Source organism: Schistocerca serialis, chromosome 5, assembly GCF_023864345.2.
Source record: "Schistocerca serialis cubense isolate TAMUIC-IGC-003099 chromosome 5, iqSchSeri2.2, whole genome shotgun sequence".
NCBI classification, from domain to species: Eukaryota; Metazoa; Arthropoda; class Insecta; order Orthoptera; family Acrididae; genus Schistocerca; species Schistocerca serialis.
In genome coordinates this window covers 19,422,101-19,435,118 of record NC_064642.1, presented here as the reverse complement: position 1 = coordinate 19,435,118, position 13,018 = coordinate 19,422,101, and positions in this window count along the sequence as shown.

Below are 13,018 nucleotides of genomic sequence, written 5' to 3'. Positions count from 1 at the left end.
ACGACACTCTATGCCACCAGCAATGTCATCTAAGGCCCTTGCACCTGAAGTGCCCCATACGCGGCCAATAATATTGTACATAAATATTATTGACCGTCTAGGGGGTGCTAAGTGTGTACGCCTACGCGGCAGCGCCCCAAGCGTACACATGTTCGGAACTGCAGAGTGGTAGGCGTCGTCCGATGAAATACACGATGCACGCGAGATGGTCCTGACAAGAATCCACGCATGCGCACACGCCGGTAATACAGCGCCCAGGAGACTGACTGCTTGTAAAGTCGTTCATTCAGACTAACAATATCTGAGAGCTCAAGGTTCCTGTTTATTAACTAATTGTTCTATTTTTGTTAATATTATTTATTAAACAACTGTTGTCCTCTTATGTAACTCTTACGAAATTATCTTATTACTCTTCTGAATTACGGGGTGAACTCTTCATTATTTATTAAGAAACTTGGTAGACCAAGAATAAATCTATCTAAATTTACGTTTGTACAGCGTCTTGCAGTTCGTTTTTTGAACTATTACCCAGGCAGTGTCTGCAACGCTTACCATTACGGCACGACACCGACGACGAAAAGCTAGACATAGTTGGGTTCCGTCCTGGCTGGACAGAAGGCAGCAAGGCAATGGCATATATTCCCTATTATTGAAGGAACTGAAGCCCGAAGATCCGCAGGAATTTCGGAACTACATGATAACGGAAATGGCTGCTGTCGACACTGAAGGAATTCGCTCAAGTAACCGAGTAATGTAGGAGGCAGTTTCGTCTAGTCAGAAGCAAGAATTACACCATTTGTTTGTTCATTTTGTGATCAGACTCTATCGCCGACTATTGCCAGTTTCTCCTTCCTAGCATGGTGAAATGAAGCAAAAGATGAATCAAATCAAATGTGACCTTCCGTCAATTACGGCACTACATATACAAATCGAAAATCGCGCATTTAAGGTTCAAATGGTTCTAAGCATCTGAGGTCATCAGTCCCCTAGACTAAGAACTACTTAAACCTAACTAACCTTAAGACATCACATACATTCGACGAATTCTATTATGGTACAGAGAGTTCTGATGATCATACAGACACCTTTCCTCACTATACGCCTAAATTAGAATGCTAAATGCTCGTTTGGTCCATTCCATTTCTAGAATATGAAACAATCAGTACAAAGAACGTTTTTCGCAAACAGCTTGTATAATAAAAAGTTGGTTTTGTTTGATTATTGCATTCATGAAAATATAATCATTGAAAAATTCGCAAAATCTCCAATATGAAAACCTGAAGTTAGCCGCTGGGTGTAGGAGTCAACAACTACAGGAAACAATACACAATAAAACGTAGAAAGCATACGGGATGTAACCTCTTTTGCGCACACGTGAGTTATCTCCGTTTGAAGTGCATGGCCATATCACAGTTTCAGAGCTACCTCTGGATTCTTTTAACACCATTTAGCTGGCCTGCTGTCCGAAAGTATGGCTTTTCCACAGTCATTTGTTTTTTCTTGACTATAGGAAAGCATTGAAATCCATGCTGATGAAAGGAAAATGATCTGCACTGAACTAAGATTTCAAAACACGGTTTAATATCCCATGAAAATATATTATTAGATTGAGTTAGAAGGCAAGAAAAAGCAAACTATAACTGTTTTGGTGTGTGTTCTGGGCTCGTTAGCACATACATAACACAAGACCAAAAGCGTAACTACGAAATATAAACAGTTGTAGCATTACTGGAAACACGTTGCAGAATAGCTGACATCTGCTAAGTATCTCAACACCATAGTAATGAAGGAAGTTGTTGTGGGATCTCGTTTAATATTTTATTATTCTCTCTACTCGAAAGGGGTTGACGCTACAGGTTAATGAAATTACGAATACTAAATGAAACGAGAGTTATAATAACTTTGATGTACTACAGTGAAATGAATATTAAATAGTGGCAACCTGTGGGGCTATTAACAAGATAAAATCGTAGACAACTAAACAATTGAATGGCAACCTGTGGCAAATTTACTCTAATATCTTAGCGTATCTGACATAGGGATCAGGGGAAATGCTAATAATCTCGCAAGAAATTTACTTGTGATCGTGGAATGCCAGGTATTTGTTGTAAGGTTAGTAGAAGTAACTCAAACTACAGAAAGGAAGAGCGTCACAGTTGTAGGTGAAGTTGAAAGCAAACTATTCATTTCTGACAAAATGCAAGTCTTCAGAGTGAAACAAAATTATTAAGGCTTTCGTGGCCACTTGTTGACAAAGTGCCTATTGGCTGCTGTCTCGAGGTCTTTGGCCGACGTAATTCCGATGATTTTACTGACGTTTCGCCAGCACGAGAGACTGTCATTGTCAAAGCTTTACCCCCCATTGCTGATGGTGAACTGGAGCCTGGCGCGCCAACGTCCGAGGGCTTGGTTTAAGAATCATGAATGAAGGTTGTATACGTGGAAGAGGCCTGGAGACGTCCGAAGGCTTCAGACAGATTATATAATGGTAAGACAGAGATTTAGAAACCAAGTTTTAAATTGTGTGACGTTTCCAGGAGCAATGTGGACTCTGACCACAATTTACTGGTTATGAGCTGTAGATTAGTACTGCAGAAATTGTAAAAAGGTAGGAATTTAAGGAGATGTGATCTGGATAAAATACTATCACGAATCCATTACAAACGAATGGAAACACTGGTAAAAGCCAACTTCGGGGTAGATCAGTTTGGGTTCCATAGAAGTGTAGGAACACACGAAGCAATACTGACCCTACGACTTATCTTAGGAGATATGTCACGGAAAGGCAAACCTGCGCTCATAGTGTTAGTAGATTTGGATAAAGCTTTTGATAATGTTGACTGAAATACTCTCTTTCAAATTCTGAAGGTGGCAGGGGTAACATACAGGGAGCAAAAGGCTATTTACAATTTATACAGAAAGCAGATGGCAGTTACAAGAGTCGAGGGACATGAAAGGGAAGCAGTGGTTGGGAAGGAAGTGAGACAGGGTTGTAGCCTCTCCCCGATGTTATTCAAGCTGTATATTGAGCAAGCAGTAAAGGAAACAAAAGAAAAATTTGAAGTAGGAATTAAAGTTCAGGGAGTAGAAATAGAACTTTGAGGATTGCCGATGACTTTGTAATTGTGTCAGTGACAGCAAAGGACTTGGAAGAACTGTTGAAAGCGCCGGCCGTGGTCCCCAAGCGGTTAAAGGCGCTACAGTCTGGAACCACGCGGCCGCTACGGTCGCAGGTTCGAATCCTGCCTCGGGCATGGATGTGTGTGATGTCCTTAGGTTAGTTAGGTTTAAGTAGTTCTAAGTTCTAGGGGACTGATGACCTTTGAAGTTAAGTCCCATAGTGCTCAGAGCCATTTTTGAACTGTTGAAAGCAATGGACTGTGTCTTGGAGGAGGATATAAAATGAACATCAACAAAAGCAAAACGAGGATAATGGAATGTAGTCGAGTTTAATCAGGTGATGCTGAGGGAATTAGATTAGGAAATGAGACATTTATAGTAGTAGATGAGTTTTGCTATTTGGGAAGCAAACTAACCGATGATGTTCGAAGTAGGGAGGATATAAAATGTAGACTGGCAATGGCAAGGAAAGCGTTTCTGAAGAAGAGAAATTTGTTAACATCGAGTATAGATTTTTAAGTGTCTGGAAGACCTTTCTGAAAGTATTTGTACAGAGTGTAGCGATGTATGGAAGCGAAACATGGACGATAAACAGTTTATACAAGGAGAGAATAGAAGTTTTTGAAATGTGCTGCAGAAGAATGCTGAAGATCAGATGGGTATATCACGTAACTAATGAGGAGGTACTGAACTGAACTGGGGAGAAAAGGAGTTTGTGGCACAGCTTGACTAGGAAAAGGGATCGGTTAGTAGAACACATTCTGAAGCATCAAGGGATCGCCAATTTAGTACAGGAGGAAAGCGTGGTGGGTAAAAATCGTAGAAGGAGACTAACAGAGGAATACACTAAGCGACTACTGCGACTGCTACGGTCGCAGGTTCGAATCCTGCCTCGCGCATGTATGTGTGTCATGTCCTTAGGTTAGTTAGATTTAAGTAGTTCTAAGTTCTAGTGGACTCATGACCTCAGATGTTAAGTCCAATAGTGCTCAGAGCCATTTGAACCAATACACTAAGCAGATGAAGGTTGCAGTAGTTACTCGGAGATAGAGAGGTTTGCGTAGGATAGAGTAGCATGGAGTGCTGCATCAAACCAGTCCTTGGACTGAAGACCACAACAACAAGCACAACAATGTAAATGATAGGACTTTCAGTTTGCTTGCTGACGTGTCAGCAAGTAGTAGTGTAAACAAATATTTCGGGGCAGTTACTCAGTGCTACATTGTGAATTATGGAAAGAAAATGGCTTCTTAGATGATGAATGATGTTCTTAAAGTACGAGCAGAGCTTTTATTTATTTATTTTTTTTTTTTTATGTGACGTAGCATGTGAAAGTTGCTGAATTGGACGGGTTACTCCTGTAACTTAAATATCAGATCTGAAGATGGTTCTGAATGAACCGAAACCGGTCATATGAATAATAAAAAATTTGCAATCAAGACGGATTTAAAGTAACCTTGGACTGAAGACCACAACAACAAGCACAACAATGTAAATGATAGGACTTTCAGTTTGCTTGCTGACGTGTCAGCAAGTAGTAGTGTAAACAAATATTTCGGGGCAGTTACTCAGTGCTACATTGTGAATTATGGAAAGAAAATGGCTTCTTAGATGATGAATGATGTTCTTAAAGTACGAGCAGAGCTTCGACCTCACAATATTACAAGGATTACATTCCTCCACCTAGCATTGTAAACCAAGTTGGACCAGTGCAGTCTTATGTAGGTGAGTCAGTCTCACTACAATTCACAGACGATTTGGATGAAACAGTACTAAACGTAAATTTCACGGAAGCAAATTTATGTTTAAATTAACATGTATATGATGCATATCATTCGTTTTGAACTTTTCAAAATGCAAGTTTACTATTTCCATATTATGACGCACATACAGGGTGGTTAGAAAATGTGGAAATGCTTGTAGGGATGTTACACGGCAGGTTGTACTGAGACATAAATGTTAAGAAAGAAATTCGATACGTTGCTCCGTTTCCGAGTTATTTAGCACAGAATTTAGCCAATCGGGGCGTCGCGCGCGCACATTCAAGCGGCCTGCCAGGGGCGGTGTTGCCCAACGAGTGCTTTGTCTCGTTAGCTGAAACTTGAATTTACGCGCGCGACGATCTGATTAGCTAACTTCAATGCTAAATAACTCGGAAAAGGCGCAACGTATCAATTTTTTTTGTAACATTCATATCTCAGCACAACCTGCCCTGCAACATACCTACAAGCGTTTCAGACATTTTCTGACCACACTGTATAATTCAATCAAGGCTACACACTGACAGTTAATCGTTTGCCTTATTGCGATATTCAGCAGATTCCAAATTACGAAAATAAATACTGTATAAAGTCATGTAAAGGTATAATCATTGTTGGAAAATAAAATTGCACAATAGTACGCATTGTTTTATCTCAATTTTTTCCGGCTTTTTAATAGAAAGTCAGCATATTTCATTTTGGCGAGTTGGCGACACTGATTCACGGGAGTTTAGAACTGCTTATGATATCCGAGCCCAGGTAATGTGTCCGGTAATTCACTTAGGCCCTCCCGTTCTACCGCCATCTGGCTGTCGGGCTAGAGCTCTACAGTTCGTGGCGGATCGTCGTTTAATACCCCCTCAACTAACTAATAGGAACAGATATGTGGGAAATATCGATCCACATTGAGTACAGAAGGTGCTTATTAGTATTGAGCCAACACTCTTTATTACAACTCACTTGCTGGTACATGACACACGAGACAATACAGTAGATAGAGGAGTTCTTGAGGCGCACATTCCTACCAACCCAAATACTTGGGCGACGCTTGGAGATCTGGCCGGAAAACAGAAGCAGACGGGCGCGTTTAACACATTCTGGGGACGCCATTGTGGGTTTGCCATTCAGTAGCATCTTCAAAAACCGGCACCTCCAAGTGATTTTTTTTTTAGCTCATGGGACAAGTAAAAAGTGCCCACGGCCTTGGCGCAGTGTTAACACCGGTCACCGGTTCCTATCAGCAGATCACCGAAGTTGAGCGCTGTCGGGCTGGGCTAACACTTGAATAGGTGACCATCCGGTCTGCCCAGCGCTGTTGGCAAAAGGGGTGCACTCAGCCCTTGTGAAGCTGCTCCATTGAGAAATAGCGCCTCCGGTCTCGTTAACTGACATACGACGGGGAGAGCAGTGTGCTGAGTAGATGCCCCTCCATATCCACATCCAATGACAAATTTGGGCTGAGGATGACTCGGCGGCCGGTCGGTACCGTTGGGCCTTCACGGCCTGTTCGGGCGGAATTTAGTTTTTGGAACAAGTACAATAGTTCACATATATCACATCGCAGCGTAACTATAGTTTGCCACTGTGCCGGCACCAGTGAACGTGACAAGAGTGACGAAGGTAATGAGATGTGTGGGGCAAGGTACTGTGTGTGTGTGTGTGTGTGCGTGTGTGTGTGTGTGTGCCGGCCGCGGTGGCCGAGCGGTACATGTCGCCTTTTGTTTACGTTTGCAGGCAACCTCAGTGATCTAGCATGGCGGCGACTCTTGTTATGTGTGTCAACGAGAAATAAACAACAGGGGCTTTCAGACAGTCGTTCTTCCCGCGAACCATACGCGACTGGAACAGAAAAGGGAGGTAATGACAGTGGCACGTAAAGTGCCCTCCGCCACACACCGTTGGGTAGCTTGCGGAGTATAAATGTAGATGTAGATGTAGTGTTTGAACACAAGCGTCTGTATATACCAACTTGTGCCGATATGTGTCGGGCAGAACTACAGAGCAAAGTTATTTTAAGACATTGGGTTTAAAAACCGAGAATTCTGTCATCCGGAGAAGTGGGAGTATTAGACTCCTGCCTTGTGCTCTTGTCTCCTGTCCTAGAGGTGGAAGAAGTCTGCTACCTTCAATCCGAGACAATCTTTTTTTGCGGTCTTAAGTTGAAAAACCTTTTAGTTTCCTCCATTTTTATTTAGGAAGCAGTTCTTCACCTTCCTTTTCTTTCTATTCTTTGAGAAGTTTTCTCCTCTGTGCCCCAGATAAGGGCTTAATCTTAACCTGGTGAGTTTCTCCGAGACAATTTTCACATCTTGGATTGGTCTGTCACCCGCTTCAATTGCGGAAACAGCTTCTATCGGTTGGAGTCTCTTCATGTCCGTCAGTTTTTGTTTTCTTTTGTTTCGTATTCTCCATTTTGGTCCCACGAGAATTGGGGATACATTCAGTTGACACCACGGAACGCAGTGTATGGCTAATTACTCAGGGGGGTCGCCCGCTGTGCTTGAGGCTCCAGTAATGATACGTCTTCCGCTCTGCCACGCACGCATTGGCACGGATCGCATCACACTTTGCATGGGTATCTGGGATAGGACTAGGGGGTTAGATATAGGGGAGATGGAGATTTGTGGGTCCGTCCGCTGAAGCCAGTCCGGCATGGGAGACCCTTCTAGTAACTGTGCTACTGCCGGCACAGCCCTCAACTTCTTGCGAACATGCAAGCCTCTCCGTCTGCAGGGACAGTGCTTCTACAAGATGGATGTGTAGTATTTTTAGTAAACGTTTTTTATTGTAATTGCGAAAACTTGTGCATTGTTTCGGCCCTGGATCACTCCTCATAGCGCACAGTCACAAATACTTATCCTTTAGGCTATCAAAATGTGAGTATCCTACAACCTTCCACGTCGATATACGAGGATTGTACAGAAAGTAGTGCTCCGCATATTTTTCATCAACAGTTCTCTATTGAACATAATGAGGATTCCACACACGAAAGAATGGCTTTAGTCTACACACTCTATTTTTCCACGTTATCTCCGTCCCGTTCTATGGCCTTCCTCCAGTGCGAAACAAGGGCGTGTATGCCCTGTCGGTACCAATCCTTGTCTTGGTCGTGGAGCCACTGCTTCAGCGTGTGAATCACCTCCTGATCGTCCTCAAAATGTCTTTCTCGAATGGCTTCCTTTAATGACGAATGACAATATCAGCTCGCTGCAACAGGTCAGGTGTGACGGCTGTATATGGTCTCCCCGACCGCTGCAAATCGTGGAGCTCCACCGAATCGCCTTCTGATGATCTCACCCTCCGTGTCCAGCGACTAAGTGTACTTCTGTCGACAGCAGACTTTGCACAAGCGTTTGTGAATATTCCCCACAGTTTCTTTCTCTGCAGTGAGAAATTCAATGAGGGCACGTTGCTTGTAACGTACATCACCTACAGACGCCATTTTGAAACTGTCCTGCAGCTACGCTATCTGTTGGAAGTGTCGGAAACTTGGCGCGCTGACTTACGAGACTTCAAGTAAGACGTACGTAACGTTCGCGTTCTTGGTAATGTGATGGCTGCTGCTCGGCGCTGGTAGGACTCCCGCGTGAAACTTGCGTCTCTGGAAGTCACGGGTTCAGTAGCATCACCGGCGCCGCGGTTCTCGTCATTGAGTTCAGTACGGGCAGTGCTGTAAGTTGCAGTATGGAACAGGCTGGAGTCCGTCGTTAACCTGCCGCGCTCGCGGTCTCATTTTCCCCGCCGCATTTGAGGTTAACGATGTATTGTGGCTTATGTGAATTTGCTAAAACTGAGCGTAGCTGAACTGTTTCGAGTAAGCCATAATTTCGATAATGAACCTTACAGTTCGCTGACAACTGTTTTCTATCGGCTACTGTTTCTGTCTCACTCGACGACTCAGGCTAACTTACGACTCGCAACTGACAACTTGTGCTCGTGCACGGTCATCTCACCCCTCTTCCTGGCAGTGCTGCAGCCCCAGTGGGAATCTTCTAGCGGGCAGAGTGATTTGCTGCGAACGGACGTCCACGGTACTTCTGGTACCGACTGTCGCAAACTATTCTTGTATGGTACCTCATTACACCTCAGTTACCAGCAATAGCAAATTTATCACTACTGCCTGGAAGTCGAGAGAGGTAGCAGGCCGGCCGGTGTGGCCGAGCGGTTCTAGGCGCTACAGTCTAGAACCGCGCAACCGCTACGGTCTCAGGTTCGAATCCTGCCTCGGGCATGGATGTGCTTGATGTCCTTAGGTTAGTTAGGTCAACATCTACATCTACATACATACTCCGCAATCCACCATACGGTGCGTGGCGGAGGGTGCCTAGTACCACAACTAGCATCTCCTCTCCCTGTTCCACTCCCAAACAAAACGAGGGAAAAATGACTGCCTATATGCCTCTGTACGAGCCCTAATCTCTCTCATCTTATCTTTGTGGTCTTTCCGCGAAATGTAAGTTGGCGGCAGTAAAACTGTACTGCAGTCAGCCTCAAATGCTGGTTCTCTAAATTTCCTCAGTAGCGATTCACGAAAAGATCGCCTCCTTTCCTCTACAGACTCCCATCCAAGTTCCTGAAGCATTTCCGTAACACTCGCGTGATGATCAAACCTACCAGTAACAAATCTAGCAGCCCGCCTCTGAATTGCTTCTATGTCCTCCCTCAATCCGACCTGATAGGGATCCCAAACGCTCGAGCAATACTCAAGAATAGGTCGTATTAGTGTTTTATAAGCGGTCTCCTTTACAGATGTACCACATCTTCCGAAAATTCTACCAATGAACCGAAGACGACTATCCGCCTTCCCCACAACTGCCATTACATGCTTGTCCCACTTCATATCTCTCTGCAATGTTACGCCCAAATAATTAATCGACGTGACTGCGTCAAGCCCTACACTTCTAATGGAGTAATCAAACATTACGGGATTTTTTTCCTATTCGTCTGCATTAATTTACATTTATCTATATTTAGAGTTAGCTGCCATTCTTTACACCAATCACAAATCCTGTCCAAGTCATCTTGTATCCTCCTACAGTCACTCAAAGACGACACCTTCCCGTACACCACAGCATCATCAGCAAACAGCCGCACATTGCTATCCATCCTCTCCAAAAGATCGTTTATGTAGGTAGAAAACAACAGCGGACCTACCACACTTCCCTGGGGCTCTCCAGATGATACCCTCACCTCCGATGAACGCTCATCATCGAGGACAACGTACTGGGTTCTATTACTTAAGAAGTCTTCGAGGCACCCACATATTTGGGAACCAATCCCATATGCTCGTAACTTAGTTAGGAGTCTTCAGTAGGACACCGAGTCAAACGCTTTTCAGATGTCAAGGAATATGGCATCCGTTTAAGTAGTTCTGAGTTCTAGGGGACTGATGACCTCAGATGTTAAGTCCCATAGTGCTCAGAGCCATTTGAACCATTTTTTAGGTAGCAGCAACGTTTAATAAAGCAACATCAGCCGGTCGTTATACGCGGTACAGTCACATTAATGTGACCACCACCTATGTTCGACGTCAACCTGCAATAACCACTCACAGATGGCAGGTGGCAGTACTAGCAGTGTGAGTGAGTGGCATCGGGTAGACCGCTCGCCTGGTGCAAGTCTTTCGATTTGACGCCACTTCGGCGACTTGCGCGTCGATGGGGATGAAAAAATAATGGTTAGGACAACACAACACCCAGTCCCTGAGCGGAGAAAATCTCCTACCCAGCCGGGAATCGAACCCGGGCCCTTAGGATTGCCAGTCTGCCGCGCTGACCACTTTTTTTATCTTTTTTTCCTTTATTAAAACAACCATATATGTACATAAGCACAAAAACAAAATATTGAAGTGCTGGAACTGATTCAACACGAATTGTATCCTACAATAGACTGGAGAACACATTTCAATATAGTGCCATTTGTAAGCTTACAAAATAGAACATAAATAGTAAACTGACAATAGCCTCTTCAGTCCAGACAGAGACATAGATCCGAAACGCAAACATATATATAATTGATTGTCTTAACTGGAATGACAGTTCTGTCATTTGATTCATAACCGTCCAAACTCAAAGTCATTTGGAGCACACAAACGGATAACAAGAGATGCACAGGAACATAAATTAATGAAAACGTCATAATGAAGATAATAACACCATTGAGAAGTCGGGAGTAGTCCTAGGAACTGGTATAACCCCTTACTCGTTGTGTATTTTGCTCGCTACATAGTCTTGCATGTGATTTGTGTCCTTACCGGCATCGAGAATTACCCTACGCCTTGTTTTTCAAAAATTATGTCTAACATGTTAGCAAACATCTTCCTGAAATTTGGGTAACGTTTCATCTTCCAGCGTGCCGTTCTCATGTAATCCTCGAAACTAATGAGATTATCTTCACTATTGTGGATGATGATATATGTCACAAACTGTCCTAACAGCCACGTCACGGTGTTGTTCTTGGTGGCGGGAAAATGTTTCGCGTCCGGCCAGAGCAGGATGTCGGTGCAGTGGCTGGCTGGGCTGCTGCGGGTAATCAGGCCCAGCCTCTGCTGCACCCATTTCCAGTTAATGAGATGGCCGCCACAAGTGAAGCGATGGCGTAAGGTGTCGACCAGACCACAGCGGACGCATTTATCACTGTCACTTGAACCGATTCTGTGCAACCTATCATTAGTGGGTATAGCATCGTTTACCACTTTATACCATGTGGACGCCACTTCAGCAGTGTGGACGGTTAAACTTATGTTGTCCCAAACTGCCTTCCAATGAACACTCGGGTATTTAAGTTCAATGGGATTCCGGACTATTGGAGATGTCCATCTTTTTAATAACAGGTGCGTCGTCGGTAAATCCTGCGTGAAATAATGTCCATCAATATAGCTTACTTCAAGAAAAAACTGCTTGACATGTCGTAGTTTGTAATGTATTTTACCTACATCAATGGGTGGATGCGTATCGGTGGGTTGTAAGGTTCGGAAGAGCCAACTGGTTACGCTGAGAGGTTCCTTGTCCAACAAATGGGTGATTCGTTTAATATATAACGCAGTACACTTTCGGTTAATGTCAGGCATGTTTAGTCCGCCGGCCTGTCTGGAAGACGTCAGCGTGGTGTATTTCACTTTGAACAGATGCCCTTGCCAGATAAATCTATTAGAGAGTTTCATCACGTGTTTGGCCTGCATCTTGGGGACTGGAAATAGTTGGGCCATATAGTACGCTTTACTGAATATATAACTGCTGAGGAGTCGTATGCGTTGGAGAATGTTAACGGACCGCCAATTGTTTTCATAGATGGCACCTTGCATTTTATTGGTGACCTGCTTCCAATTTTTTGCATTCATTTTTAGCGGGCAATTGTCGATAATCATCCCCAGAGTGGTGTGGTTTTCGACACGCTTCGCCCAAGGTATAATAACTGCGTCGAATCCTCGAATGTTGACAAAGGTGCATTTACCGGCGTTGATTTTAGCACCGGAAGCACGACAGTACTCGTCTACCGCGGTCTTGAGGGTTGATACGTCTCCGTCGTTGCGCAATAACACTCCGACGTCGTCGGCGTAAGCACGAACCACGAAGGACGTCCCGGCGATCGAAAGGCCTGCAAGTTTGTCATGAATAGAGCGTAAGAGCGGCTCGAGCGATAAAACAAATAACATCACGGAGAGAGGGCTCCCCTGCGGCACTCCTCTTTGGACCTCGATGGGTTGAGTAAGCTGTCCATTTACGATGATTCTGGTTGTAATGCCCGTGACGAAATGTTGCACGACATTTATAACCCGTTGCTCAAAACCACACCGGAGCAGTAGCTGTAGGAGGTACTCGTGGCGGACGCGATCAAAAGCCTTGCAAAAGTCGATAAACAGTAATGCGAGATTCACGTTAGTGACTGACGCTATGGCTATTACATCTCTATATTCCGAAAGGGGCGTCATAATAGTGCGACCAGGGATGCATGATTGATGGTTGTGAATCACTTGCTTCATTAACGGAGACAATCTGCTGTTGGGTGCTCTGGCGAAGGTTTTGTAATCAAAATTGAGTAAAGTAATAGGTCGGAAGTTATCTAAGGTTTTTCGGTGTTTGCTTTTTGGTATCAATACAATTCGGCCTTCCTTCATTTCGGCCGGCACGTCAATCCCT